This window comes from Myxocyprinus asiaticus, chromosome 46 (assembly GCF_019703515.2).
Source record: "Myxocyprinus asiaticus isolate MX2 ecotype Aquarium Trade chromosome 46, UBuf_Myxa_2, whole genome shotgun sequence".
Classification (NCBI taxonomy): domain Eukaryota; kingdom Metazoa; phylum Chordata; class Actinopteri; order Cypriniformes; family Catostomidae; genus Myxocyprinus; species Myxocyprinus asiaticus.
In genome coordinates, this window is record NC_059389.1 from 29482150 (window position 1) to 29496522 (window position 14373).

A 14373-nucleotide genomic window follows, 5' to 3' on the forward strand; every position below is an offset into this window, starting at 1 on the left:
GGATGACTGGACTTGTGAGCATGAAATTCTTGAATTAGTTTGGGGTCCAAGATGTCCTTGGCGGGAACCCAGGAGCGCTCCTCAGGGCCATAGCCTTCCCAGTCCACATGATACTGCCGGGACCCACGTACTCGACGGGCATCCAGTATTCTGCGGACTGTGTAAGCTGGCTGGCCACCAATGATACGAGGAGGGGGAGGTTTACCTGTCGCAAGAAAAGGAAAAGACAAAACAGGTTTTAACAGTGAGACATGAAATGTGGGATTTATCTTCAAAGACTTAGGCAAGTATAAGCGATAAGTAACTGGGTTTACTTTCCTGGCAATCTTGAAGGGCCAATGAACCTCTGGGAAAGTTTACGGGATTCCACCCGCAAGGGAATATTCTTAGTGGACAGCCAGACTCTTTGGCCGGGGCGCAGAGTGGGGGCAGGTCTGCGTCTGCGATTGGCCTGGTGCTGATACTGCTGAGAGACCTTCAAGAGCTTGAGTCGGGCTTTTTTCCATGTCTGGCGGCAACGTTTAACGAACTGTTGAGCAGAGGGAACTGCAACCTCCACTTCTTGCTCAGGGAATAGTGGAGGGGTATATCCCAACTGGCACTCGAAAGGGGACATTCCTGTAGCAGAGGAGCGAGGGTATTGTGAGCGTATTCTGCCCACATGATGAAGGAAGACCAAGAGGATGGGTTGTTAGCTGCCATACACCTCAGTGTAGTCTCAAGGTCTTGGTTAAGCCTCTCTGTTTGCCCATTGGACTCCGGGTGGAACCCAGAAGATAGACTCACTGTAGCCCCCAGAGATTGACAAAATGCCCGCCAGAATCGGGAGGAAAATTGGGGTCCTCGATCAGAGACGATGTCTTGTGGGATACCAAAGACTCGGAAGACGTGGTTTATAACCAATTCAGCAGTTTCTTTAGCGGTGGGTAGTTTGGGCAGAGGAATAAATCGGGCAGCCTTGGAGAATCTATCAACTATGACCATGATAGTGGTGTTGCCTTGTGATAGCGGAAGTCCAGTGATAAAATCCATGGAAAGATGAGACCAAGGTCTATGAGGTATGGAGAGAGAATGCAATAGCCCCTGAGGAGAACGGTGATGGACCTTACTTTGGTTGCACGTGGGACATGCGTTTACAAATGTTGTTACATCCTCCTTGATAGTTGGCCACCAAAATCATCTTTGGAGGAACTCAAGAGTGCGAGAGGTACCACGATCACAAGTGAGACGAGAGCAGTGTCCCCACTGTAGGATCTGGGAGCAGACAGCTTTAGGGACAAACAGGCAGTGGGTTGGCCCCCCTCCTGGGTCAGGTTCTCGGGCTTGGGCTTGTTTTACAGTATTTTCCAGATCCCACCTGATAGGAGCTATTACCTTGGAACTAGAGATAATCGATGCAATAGAATCTTCCAGAGGAGTGTTTACATATACTCGGGACAAAGCATCAGGTTTTAGGTTCTTAGAGCCGGGACGGTAGGATAAGATGAACTTGAATTGGTTGAAGAATAAGGACCAACGTGCCTGGCAGGGGTTGAGTCGCTTTGCCTGCTGAATGTATTCCAGATTTTTGTGGTCCGTGAATACTTGGAATGGGTGTTTGGCCCCCTCAAGCCAATGCCTCCACTCTTCAAGCGCTAGCTTAACTGCCAGTAACTCTCGATCCCCTACATGATAGTTCATCTCAGTCGGTGTAAGGCAGTGGGAAAGGAATGCACATGGATGCAACTTGTTGTCCTCCCCCCTTTGGGACAGCACAGCTCCAACCCCTACATCCGAAGCATCGACCTCCACGATGAAGGGTTTATCTGGGTTAGGGAGAATGAGAATAGGTGCAGAGGTAAAATGGCTTTTGAGTTTGCTGAAGGCCAACTCTGCTTCATGTCCCCAATTAAAGCTGGTTGTGTTCCCCTTGGTGAGGGCAGATAAAGGAGCCGCCACAGTACTGAAGTTCCGGATGAACTTGCGATAAAAATTGGCGAAGCCAAGGAAACGCTGTACTTCCTTTACCGATGAGGGGGAGGGCCAATCCACAACTGCTTGAACCTTTTGAGGGTCCATTTGTATCTGGCCAGGCTTGATAATGAATCCCAGGAACTGGACTTTGGTCACGTGGAACTCACATTTCTCAGGTTTAACATAAAGATGGTTATCAAGAAGACGTCTGAGAACCTTACTGACATGTTTTACATGCTCTTGGAGGGAACTCGAGAAGATGAGGATATCGTCCAAGTAGACAAACACAAATTGGTTGAGCATTTCTCTGAGAACATCATTGATGAGAGCTTGAAATACTGCAGGAGCATTAGTGAGACCGAAGGGCATAACTAAATATTCATAGTGCCCAGTGGGCGTGTTGAAGGTGGTCTTCCATTCATCTCCTTGTCTGATGCACACAAGATGGTAGGCATTGCGCAAGTCAAGCTTGGAGGGTGTTGGAGGGTGAGAAGTCTCTTAGAGTCTTGCCGGCCACTGAGGGGGTAGTCAAAGGCTCGCTTGAACTCCTTTTCAAACACAGAATAACTGGAACAGAAGGGTGCCTGTGCCTTCCAGACCGCTGTTGCCCAAGAAAGAGCCTTGCCAGAAAGGAGGGTAATAACATATGCGATCTTGGCCCAATCTGAGGGGAAGGAAGATGGTTGTAATTCAAATGTGAGAGAGCATTGAGTCAGGAACCCATCACACGCACTGGGATCACCTGAGAAATGTTGTGGTGGAGGTAGGCGAGGTTCACTCAGAGGAGAGAGCACTCGAGAATCCGGAAGGGGTACCGAGGCAGCAGGAGAAGCAGTAGCTGAAGTAGAGAGCAGCCAGTCCAGGATCTGACGGACAGAAATCCTGAGATCAGACAGCACTTGTGAGTGTTTAGCCATCACAGTCTCCAAGCAAAAAACAGAATAACCAAGCAAAACATTCTGTCAGAGCCAATATTCAAACTTGGGTCTCTGGCGCAAGAGTCTTAATTTCAACCACTGAGCCACAGAAGGGAGCTGAACCCAATAGTCAGATGCGATCTTAAATGAACTCAGAAGAGTTTATTAACAAAAATAGAAAAAAGGGTACAAAAAGCAACTTCTTACTGACAACCACAAAACAGAAAAATCTTTAGTCCATAAAGGATCCAAAAAGGAGGAAGAAATAATCTCCAAAGAACTCAGGGAAAAAACACCAAAAAACAGCAAAAATAAACACAGGGCAAAAACAATCCAAAAGGCTTTCAAGGTTTAGTACTTAGAACTAGACCAGACTTACGGCAGCAACTGGCTAGGAACATCAATAACCAAGCAAAGAAACAAAAGGAAGCGATCAACTTAAATACACAGCCCAGAACGAGGCACATGTGAAAACAATAACACATGATAAAATGGCGGGAAACTGAAATGAAACACAATGAGGGCCTCTAGTGGCCAAAATATAACATTAAAGCAAAAAAACTCTGACAGGAGGAATGTGTCACAACACACAGTGCATCACACCCAGCTGCTTATGGGGCTGAGTAGCTGCAGACCGGTCAGAGTGCCCATTATGACCCCTGTTCACAGTCAAAAGCACCTACAATGGGAACGTGAGCGTCGGAACAGGACCTTGGAGAAGTGGAAGAAGGTCGCCTGGTTTGATGAGTCCCATTTTCTTTTACATCACTTGGACGGCCATGTATGTGCATGTATGCCGTATACCTGGGGAATTGATGGCGCCAGGATGCACTGTGAGAAGACGGCAAGCAGGTGGAGGGAGTATGATGCTCTGGGCAATGTTCTGCTGGGAAACCATGGTCCGGCCATTCATGTGGATGTCAATTTGACACATGCCACCTACCTAAACATCGTTGCAGACCAGGTACACCCCTTCATGGCAATGGTATTCCCTGATGGCAGTGGCCTCTTTCAGCAGGATAATGCACTCTGCCACACATTGTTCGGGAATGGTTTGAGGAACATGATGAAGAGTTCAAGGTGTTGCCCTGGTCTTCAAATTCCCCAGATCTCAATCCAATTGAGTGTCTGTGGGATGTGCTGGACCAACAAGTCTGATCCACGGCGCCTCCACGTCGCAACTTACAGGACTTGAAGGATCTGCTGCTAATGTCTTGGTGCCAGATACCACAGGACACCTTCAGGGGTCTTGTAGAGTCCATGCCTCGGCGGGTCGGTGCTGTTTTGGCGGCACGTGGAGGACCAACAGCATATTAGGCAGGTGGTCATAATTTTTTGGCTCATCGGTGTAATTCAGGAATACAGTTCCCAGCTTGTTTTAGATGTGTAGCCTCATAAGGAATATGGCATGCAGTTGCCATTTATGAAATATGTATTTTAATTTAAATTCTATTAATTGACATTAATAATCATGATTACAATATCACAGGAAATAATTATGTTTATAAATAATCCAAACTATCAGTTATGATTTTTATCATAATAGTGCAGTTCTTTCTTCATTTTTTGCCGTCTTTCACCTGAAAACATGTCAGGTTTCTAACAAAGAGATGCCAGCCATTATTTGTGTCATTTGTGCCGCAGAGACACTGAAGCTTGTGTGCCTGTGTGTACTGAGAGTAATTTAAAGATTAATTACATGAATACATGCTTCAGGGCATCACTAGTTCATAAGCATGACAAGGAAGCACGACTGGGCAGCACATTCATAAGATGGGAATCAGCCTTGAATTCTCTGGAAACTTCCTTTGCAAATGAACGCAATCTACACACATGAATAAGTTATAAATTTTTTAACTAGATTTATTACGTTTTCTAAAGAAAATGTGAGGTGTGTGCATGTGCAAAACTCACTACCATGATGCTAGGGTGCTGTGGGTGGTTGTTAGCATGTCGCAGTCAGGGCTTGACATGGACTTAAATTAGGCCCTGGAAAAATACAGCCCATCCGGCCCACGTGTTTCCCCGTGAATGTTTCACCATCTGCCAAGGGGTGGGGTCTTTAAATAATAATAGATTTAATAATAAATAATAATAGTAAATATGAATCACAGATGCAGTTAACAATGTTAATATTGCATATTGTTTGGTCACATAGAAATGCACATTTGACAGTAAAGCATTGATTTTGAGTTGGAATTCAAAAGTAAATTTACTGACATTAACAACAATAAAATCTGTAAAAAGTAAACTAACACCTAATTTATGTAGAATGCTCAAACATTCTGACAGTAATCAAATAAAATCACTTTTATTGCCACAAAGAGATGCCAGCCATGCTCAAACATTCTGACAGTAATCAAATCAAATCAAATCACTTTTATTGTCACACAACCATATACACAAGTGCAATAGTGTGTGAAATTCTTGGGTGCAGTTCCGAGCAACATAGCAGTCATGACAGTGATTAGACATATACCAATTTACAATAAACATCAGATTTACACATCACAACTTACATATCTAATAAACACATAATTACACACAACACAATATACAAATAATAACATACAATATACATCATACAATATACACAATATAGAATACACATACACACAATATATAATACACATTATACAATAAACATTTTTTATATATAGTATTTATAAAATGTACAGTAGGTTGTATTGTACTGTATTGACATTCAGGCTGTCGGTTGATAGTCAGTTGCCAGTGTGTTGTTAAGAGAGAATATAAATTATGACAGTCCAGTGTGAGATAATAAGATTAATAAAGTGCAGTGCAGATGTATATTGATCATGAGAGATCAAGAGTTCAAAAGTCTGATTGCTTGGGGGAAGAAGCTATCATGAAGTCGGCTGGTGCGGGTCCTGATGCTGCGATACCGCCTGCCTGAAGGTAGCAGTGAGAACAGCTCATGGCTCGGGTGGCTGGAGTCTCTGATGATCCTCCGAGCTTTTTTCACACACCGCCTGGTATATATGTCCTGGAGGGAGGGAAGCTCACCTCCGATGATGTGTCTAGCAGTTCACACCACCCTTTGCAGGGCTTTGCGTTTGTGGGCGGTGCAATTGCTGTACCAGGCGGAGATGCAGCCAGTCAGGATGCTCTCTACAGTGCTGGTGTAGAACCGTGTGAGGATGTGGCGGTTCATTCCAAACTTCCTCAGCCATCTCAGGAAGAAGAGGCGCTGATGAGCCTTCTTCACAACAGCCTCAGTGTGGACAGACCATGTGAGTTCCTCAGTGATGTGGACACCCAGGAACTTGAAGCTGCTGACTCTCTCCACTGGTGCTCCATTGATGGTGATGGTGCTGTGTTCTCTGTCTTTTCTCCTGGAGTCCACCACAAGCTCCTTTGTCTTACTGATGTTGAGGGAGAGGTTGTGCTCCTGACACCAGCGTATCAGAGTGTGCACCTCCTCTCTGTAGGCTGTTTCATCATTGTCAGTGATCAGACCTACCACCATTATATCATCAGCAAACTTAATGATGGCATTGGAGCTATGTGTTGCCACACAGTCATGTGTGTACAGGGAATACAGGAGTGGGCTGAGAACACAGCCCTGTGGGGCTCCAGTGTTGAGGGTCAGTGATGAGGAGATGTTACTGCCCATTCTAACCACCTGGTGTCTGCTTGACAGGAAGTCCAGGATCCAGCTGCACAGAGAGCTGTTTAAGCCCAGAGCCTGGAGTTTCACATCAAGCTTGGAGGGCACTATGGTGTTGAATGCTGAGCTGTAGTGTACAAACAGCATTCTCACATACGTGTTCCTTTTTTCCAGGTGGGAGAGAGCAGTGTGTAGTGTAGATGCAATGGCATCATCAGTGGAGCGGTTGTTGCGGTAAGCAAACTGCAGTGGGTCCAGTGATGAGAGGCAGCACAGAGCAGATGTAATCTCTGATTAGTCTCTCAAAGCATTTGCTGATGATGGGGGTCAGAGCAACAGGACGCCAGTCATTTGATCTTTGTCTTGATCTTTCATCGGGCTCTTAATCATTGAATAAACCATTTCCTTCAATTAAAGTTAATTAGAACTGAACATATTTACAAAAGGGAAGAAAAAAATCTCATAGCTTTGTCCTTGATTCATGGAGGTCCAGGCTTTAAAGCACTTTTGTTAAATTCTCCTTTGTGGTTGCCCTTATGAAAATGTGCCATAGTTCTTGCATGGTATTCAGAGTTTAACTGTGGTATTAGTAAGATGGTCACAGGTAAACCATTCTGCTTATTCAGGGTTGGGGAGTAATGGAATACATGCAAAGGGATATTTAAAAGAATGTAATTTTTTTTTAAAAAACTTTCTTTATTTATCACACATTATACATCTGCACATATACAGTGAAATTCTTCTTTTTCACATATCCCAGCTAGGCTGGGGTCAGAGTGCAGGGTCAGCCATGATACAGCACCCTTGGAGTAGATAGGGTCAAGGGCCTTGCTCAAGGGCCCAACAGTGGCATCTTGGCAGTGCTGGGGCTTGAACCCCCAACCTTCTGGTCAGTAACCCAGAGCCTTAACCGCCGAGCTACCACTGCCTCCAGGTTCAATACAAGTTGAGCTCAATCGACAGCATTTGTGGCATAATACTGATTATCAAAAACATCTTGGTTCCAGTGAGGCACTTATAATGGAAGTGAATGGATAACATTTTTTAACATTAAAACACTCACTGTTTCAAAAGTATAGCCTCAAGACAAAGCATATGCTGTATAAATTATTTTAGTGTGATAAAATCACTTACTAACCTTTTCTGTGTGAAGTTATAGCCAATTTTACAACTTCGTTACCATGACTGTAATGTCAAAAAAAAACCTAAAACGACTAAAAATTACAATTTAAACAACTTTAGGGCTCAAATAATACACAAGTTTTAACAGAAGAATTACTGCAAGGATTTTTATAAAATTATAAGATTCACATATTCTGTTTAAACCCTCCAAAAATTGGCCATATTCACTTTCTTTGACCCCATTCACTTCCATTGTAAGTGCCTCACTGTAACCCTTTTGGGTTTTTTTTTTAAGAAAAGGAGGGACGAGTCGACACTGATTTTTGTGGTGTTAAATATTATGCCACAAATGCTGTCAATTGAGCTTAACTTGTATTGAACCTGGAACATTCCTTTATAAAAAAATAAAAAAAAAAAGTATTCCACTACGGTTAGAGTTTAAATCATTGGTAATCAAAAACAGTCACATTTAAAAAGTATTTTGAAAACTTAAGAGACAATTTTGCATTGCATTGTCATTTGTTTCATTTAATATTTAGTCTATTCAATTGGAAAACATTTATCTACATAAATGATACGACCCAAAGAGCATTTGAAAAGCAGTGAAACACTTAGATGTGTTACATTCATACGAGCAGACAGGGAAAGTTTGTAAGTTTGGAGCAGAAGAAATAGAAATAAACCTTGTGTAAATTGTCATGTGAACATTTAGCTTTATGCTAATCTAAAATGCTAATTCTAGCCAGTTCACATATACCTGTTAACAGGCACGATCATATTTTTTATCAAGATAATCCATGTTAGATCATTATTTTTTTCTCTCTAGTAAGTCCTTTGATGTTAGGGCAAAAATCTTATTCTTAATGAGAATTTTTGTATTGTTTGTTTATAAAAATATCTAAAAATCCTTAAAACAAGATCAATTTGCTTTATCTTGGTTTATATTACAGATATTTTTAGAGAGTTTTTATAGTCAAAACAAGTGAAAAAATCTACCAGTGCTGAAGAAGTAATCCAAAGTATTTAGAATATGTTACTGACCTTGAGTAATCTAACAGAATTAGTTACAAATTACATTTTACAGCATGTATTCTGTAATCTGTAGTGGAATACATTTCAAAAGTAACCCTCCCAACCCTGTCCTGATTACCATGGTTAGATACAAGTATGGTTTCTAAAAAAAACAAAAATGAACTATTGAATTTGTATTGAAAAACAATATCCAAAACACATTTAGAAACTCTAAAAACAACCTCCAAAAAGTGACTTATATTCCCAATATATAAAATATTTAATATGATTATAATAATAGTTACATTTATGATAAACATATACAACATTTCTGCCAAACCATCATAGTTTCTAAAGTTAGTCTTACTACAGTAACTGCAAGGTACATTTCTAAGGGTGGTGATGTGTGGATTGAAAAGCCTTTTAATTATTTTTGTGCATGGCACAGTGTTCCTGTTTACCTCATCACTGCTGTTTAGAATATCGGGGCTGTCTGGTTTCAGCTAGCTTCAGCACAGACCCTTCAAGGTTCTCACATCAACAAGAGTATAGCAAAGAGTTTCTGTCTTGAATTTAAATGCGCTGCGCTGTGTTTACCCAACACACTCTCACGGAGAAATCGTTGGTCAAAAGTTGGCTAAAGTTGGCTATTTTATATGAAATTGTATGAGTTGGGTCGTACGAATTCTTATGACTTTTCCAACAGCCAATCAGGTGACTCTCCCTCATCTCTTTCTAAAACACGAAAATTACTTTCTTTCATCAAACAAAACATACTCTTTACACTTCAAATCAATCTTACAGACTCTACTCTATGGTTAGGTTTGCATGTGGGGTTTGGGCATAAAATTCATAAACATGTACACAAAGTCACATGCAGAACTTTCACTTACTTCGCATTAAACATCCGGGTATTTGCACATTTAGATTTCATGTGAATTCATATGAACGAACTCTTACAATTTCATTAGATTTCCCCAACTTTTGTCATGAAATCGGGTTGGTTTAAAGAGAGACCAGTCCTGCTCTGCTCTCGTGCTGCGGCCGGTGGTTGTGCTGCACAGTTTAATCAGGCAGCGCCGTTTCATAACACTTTTGGAGTATATTGCTTTTAGTGTTTCCCATGCGCAGCAGTAAAAGGCAGCATTTGATCGGTTTGCTGATTGGCCGACTATTTGACCGGCCCACTGGGAAAAGTCTCAGTGCTCCTGATGGCCAGTCCATCCCTAGTTGCAGTACTAAGCAGTTGCTAAGTGTTCTAGTTGGTTGTTAGGACATTGCTATGCAATTGCTATGGTGTTCTGAGTGAATTTTAGCGTGTTGCTAAATGGTTGCTAGGATGTTGTGCGTGTTTGCAAGGGCATTGCTACGTGGCTGCTAAGGTGTTCTGAGGGGTTGTTAGCATGTTGCTATGAGGTTGCTAGGGTGTTCTGGGTGGATGTCAGGGTGTGCTATGCAATTGCTAAGGTGTTCTGAGTGTGTTAGTACTGCATGTGGTTTAAGGATGTGCCAGGGTGGTCAACTAATCAACTAGTCTTCTTACAACTGACTAATCAATTAGTAGGGGCGACTACTGATATTAATATTTTTAGTGGTGGTGGTTTTAATGGGAGACGCAATTCTCATATTAAATGGGATGCAACTTCTTAGTGTTTTTGCGTGATGATAACTTGCTGTGCTCTACAGTGAATAACAGTCAGCACAGTAAAAACTTCTGCAAGAAGTTTAGTCTCTTCAATGCTCATTCTGTCTGACACTACTTAAATAAATAGTTGCAGTAAAAAAGGTTTAAACTGCATCATGTTGTGAACTAGATGTGTACCCGCCATATAATCTGCACTTTTGAATGTGCAGCAAGGATCGCCCTGAAGCACTCCTGTTACTTGAAGCGTGTCATTCATGAAACACAAGCAGAACAAATTTTTGCAGAAATCATTCGTAAAGCCGTTCTGATGTAAATTCTGATTCATATCATTTGATATGAACTCTTTAATTTAGGTTTCACTAATTTAGTATAGGCATCAATATATCGCGTTCAGTTGATAATGTATGGACAATATTAATGCTGTTAAAGCTAAATAAACACATGTTTACCAAAGCTTATAGTCGTAGCTTATAGCGTTTCGGTGAAAGACCTTCTTTAGGCATTCTATTTATTTCTCTGAAGATTCTTCCAGTTGCAAGGGAAGTGTATCACTGTAACAATCTTAATGGGTTAAATCTTATTTACATAAATGTCTTAATTACTTGACAGATGTCTGTGGATTGCTTTCATTTGCAAAGGAAGTTTTCATCTTATGAATGTGCTGCCCAGTTGTGCTTCTTTGTCATTGTAACCCAGCATCTGGATTCAGTGTATATGTAAGGTAAAATTTGTCACACACTGATGAAAATGTCATGGTTTATTAACATTTAATCTGACCGAACCTGTTTTATATTAAAAGGTCAGGTCTTTTTATTTCGAATTGTTTGACTGAGTGAAGTTCTGAGTTGAATTCATTGATGGTGAGACAACCCCATAGAGAAACCTTGAACAGAGCATGCTGAAGATTTCACTGTCCAGGACAACGGATTAGATTTTTCATAACCAACCAATGTGGTAGGATTATTCTTAACTTGGTTAACTGATTGAGGACTGAACATTCTTCTCATTTTCTTCAGAAAAGGAAGAAAATATTTTAAAGACTAAAGTGACAGCAAGAGACTGTTTTATTTTATTTTATTTTTTTTATTGAAATGGTGATAAATATGAACAAAGTGTATATTGTTCTACATTTTATTCATTTTCAGTAAAGCCGGCATAAATATTCTCTAGAACAGTAGTCTGAGTGGTTTCTGACAAACACCTCCACCTCCTTAACTGAAACTAGTTGCACGGGCCCATTGGCATTGAGAATTTCATTAAAATTGCTAAGTGATTTATAAAGTAACTTGATACACTTGTTACATCGTGCTTATGAACTAGTGATGCCCTGAACCATGTATTCATATATTAAGTTGGGTTACGTGACCATAACTAGTTGACTAGTCGTTCAAAAAACTGGTAGTTTTGCACATTCCTAATGTGGTTGCTAGGATGTTGTGCATAGGTGACAGTGTGTTGCAGTCTGGCTGCTAAGGTGTTCTGAGTGATTGTTAGCATGTTGCTATGAGGTTGCTGTTGTGTTCTGGGTGGATACCAGACATTGCTATGCTGTTTATTTTGTGGATGCAATTTGCACAGGCACTTTTTGATTGCTAGAGCATTGATAGGTGGTAAAAAGAGTCCACCCTAAGTCTCAATGATACAGTATTCCGGTTTCTAGATATGGCTTTGAGTGTTTCCTACATTGTAAGTCTATGGGAATTTTTTTGCATTCATGAATGTCACATGCTGAAAGTTATATATTAAGGATTAGGGGTTTGTTCGAATCACTAACCCTATGAGCAATAGTAATGGTGCCTGACTTAGGAAACACCACTAATAAGCCAGAAATTGTTTTTAAGGAAGCAGAAGGACAGAATGTGACGTGAGTCACCATTGACTCATCGTGTTTAGTCATACATGACTGCAGATTTAGTCGAGAGCATCATATTAGCACACAGATTGCTTGAGAAAACCTCAATTCTTGACTAAACCCATCTGATGAACCCCTGACTGTTTAGGGAGGGTTGAATGGTGTTTGTGTGTGTTGGGAGGCGTTGAGCTGAATAATTCTGTTTGGATCCTCATGTCCCCTGAGTCCTGCAGGGGTTTGGTCATTACATACTCATTCTGGATGCTGATTAGGGCTCTGCGGCCCCTAGAGAGGCTGGGATACACTTCCACACCTGCTGCCCTGAGCACAGCACTGGATCAAACGAATTCACTACACACCAAAAATAAATAAATAAATAAATAAATAAAATAAAAAATCTAGCGCTCTTTATTCATTCTGAAAAATGATAAATAAAGAATGTGATTTTATGTTGATTTGATTTCATAAGTAACAGCCACAATTGCTCAGATTGAGAATTTATTTCAATTTCTTAAAATTCGTTCCAAGGGGCAAATATTGGCCCTTAGTGAAACAATAATTTCTACCACTGCTATACACCATCACAAATGGAATAACATATGACGCATCTCGAGTTTTTAAGCCGATGGGCGGATATCATGTCACAGAGGCAATTGGCATGACGCGTGTCATTGGTGGGTTGTGGGAAAACACGTTCCGGTTGGCTGGTGACAGCATTGTGTGTCCTGTCAAATTAACAAATGGCACAGAGGAAGCAGCCCAGGTCATTAGAGTGTGACGGCCCGTCCTTTAGCTTTAACAAAGCAGGTCTGCTTAACATCGTCTAGTCAAGAGAGTTGGAGGTAAATGGTAAAAGGATAGTTTTAAGAATATTTTGACCTGTATATCTGACTTTAAAAAATGATGCTGAATTTAGCATATGCTAATTGCTTAAAGTAACATGCATTCTCAGACTTTCGTGACAGTTTTGGAGTCTTTCTCTTTTGATCTTGGTCATAAGGCCTCTTAAGACCACAAAAAATTGGCATTTGGTCTCAGCTTATGGTGTCAGAGAAGACCGCAATCTATTTACAACATACTAAAGATGATTAAAGGAATATTTCACCCAAAAATAGAAAAATCTGTCATTAATTACCTTCAAGTTGTTTCAGACCTTTTTGACTTGCTTTCTTCTGTGTAACACAAATTCCTCAAACACATGTCGTCATGGTATCTTCACCATTCCAAGGATTCACAAGAATTCCAAGGGTCTGATAGGCTAATTATCTGCTCTACAGAATGAATGTTTTAAATAAGCAAAAAATGCAACATTTTCTCTATTGGTTTTTGGACCAACAGGTCTAGGTCTGGATCTGGACTTTGAGGGGTCTAGGCTGGGTATAGGTCTTCGAGGTCTAGTATTGGTCTGGTTCTTTAGGGGTCTGATGTTGGTCTGGGTCTTAGGGGGTCTGGTATTGTTCTGGTACTTACAGAGTTTGGTATTGGCCTGGGTATTTGGGATTCTCGTATTGGTCTGGGTCTTATGGGGTCTGGAACTGGTCTGGGTTTTGGGGGTCTGGTGTTGATCTAGATCTTAAGGGGTCTGGTATCAGTCTGTGTCTTTGAGGCTCTGGTATTGGTCTGAGACTTAGGGTGTCTGGTGTTGGTCTGGGTCTTGGTGTGGTACTTACAGAGTTTGGCATTGACCTGGGTCTTTGGGATTCTGGTATTGGTCTGGGTTTCTTGGAGTCTGGTTTCGTCTGGTCCTTATGGGCTTTGGTATTGGTCTGTGTGACGAGGAGGAGAGTGGGTTCGGGCCGTGATGGAGCAGCTGATCAGCAGGAGAGCGAGATAAAGGGCCAGCTGGAGACGCCACTTCGAGAGAGAGAAACGCATGCGGCCGTGCTGCACGTTTGTTTATGTTGGTTTTAAGTTTACCCTTAAAGTTTATGTTTACTGTTCAGCCGGTTCCCGCCTCCTCCTTGCCTGTCCTTATACTGTTACAGTGGTGCCGAAATCCGGGAGGGAGGAGAGATGTGCTGTCGAGGAGTCCTCGCCGCTGCCATCAGCCAGGGGAGCAGCCCCGGCCGTCTGCCTGGGGACGGAGGGGTCGCTGCCAGCCGCCGAGAGCCTGATGATCCGCAGCCGATCCGAGGGGAGGAGCAGTTCCGTCCACCAGGGGCCGGAGGACTCGCTGCCGTCTGCCGGGGGAGGCGCAAGCTGGCGTCCACTAGAGGGCGGAGGAGCGGTTGAGGACCGGGCG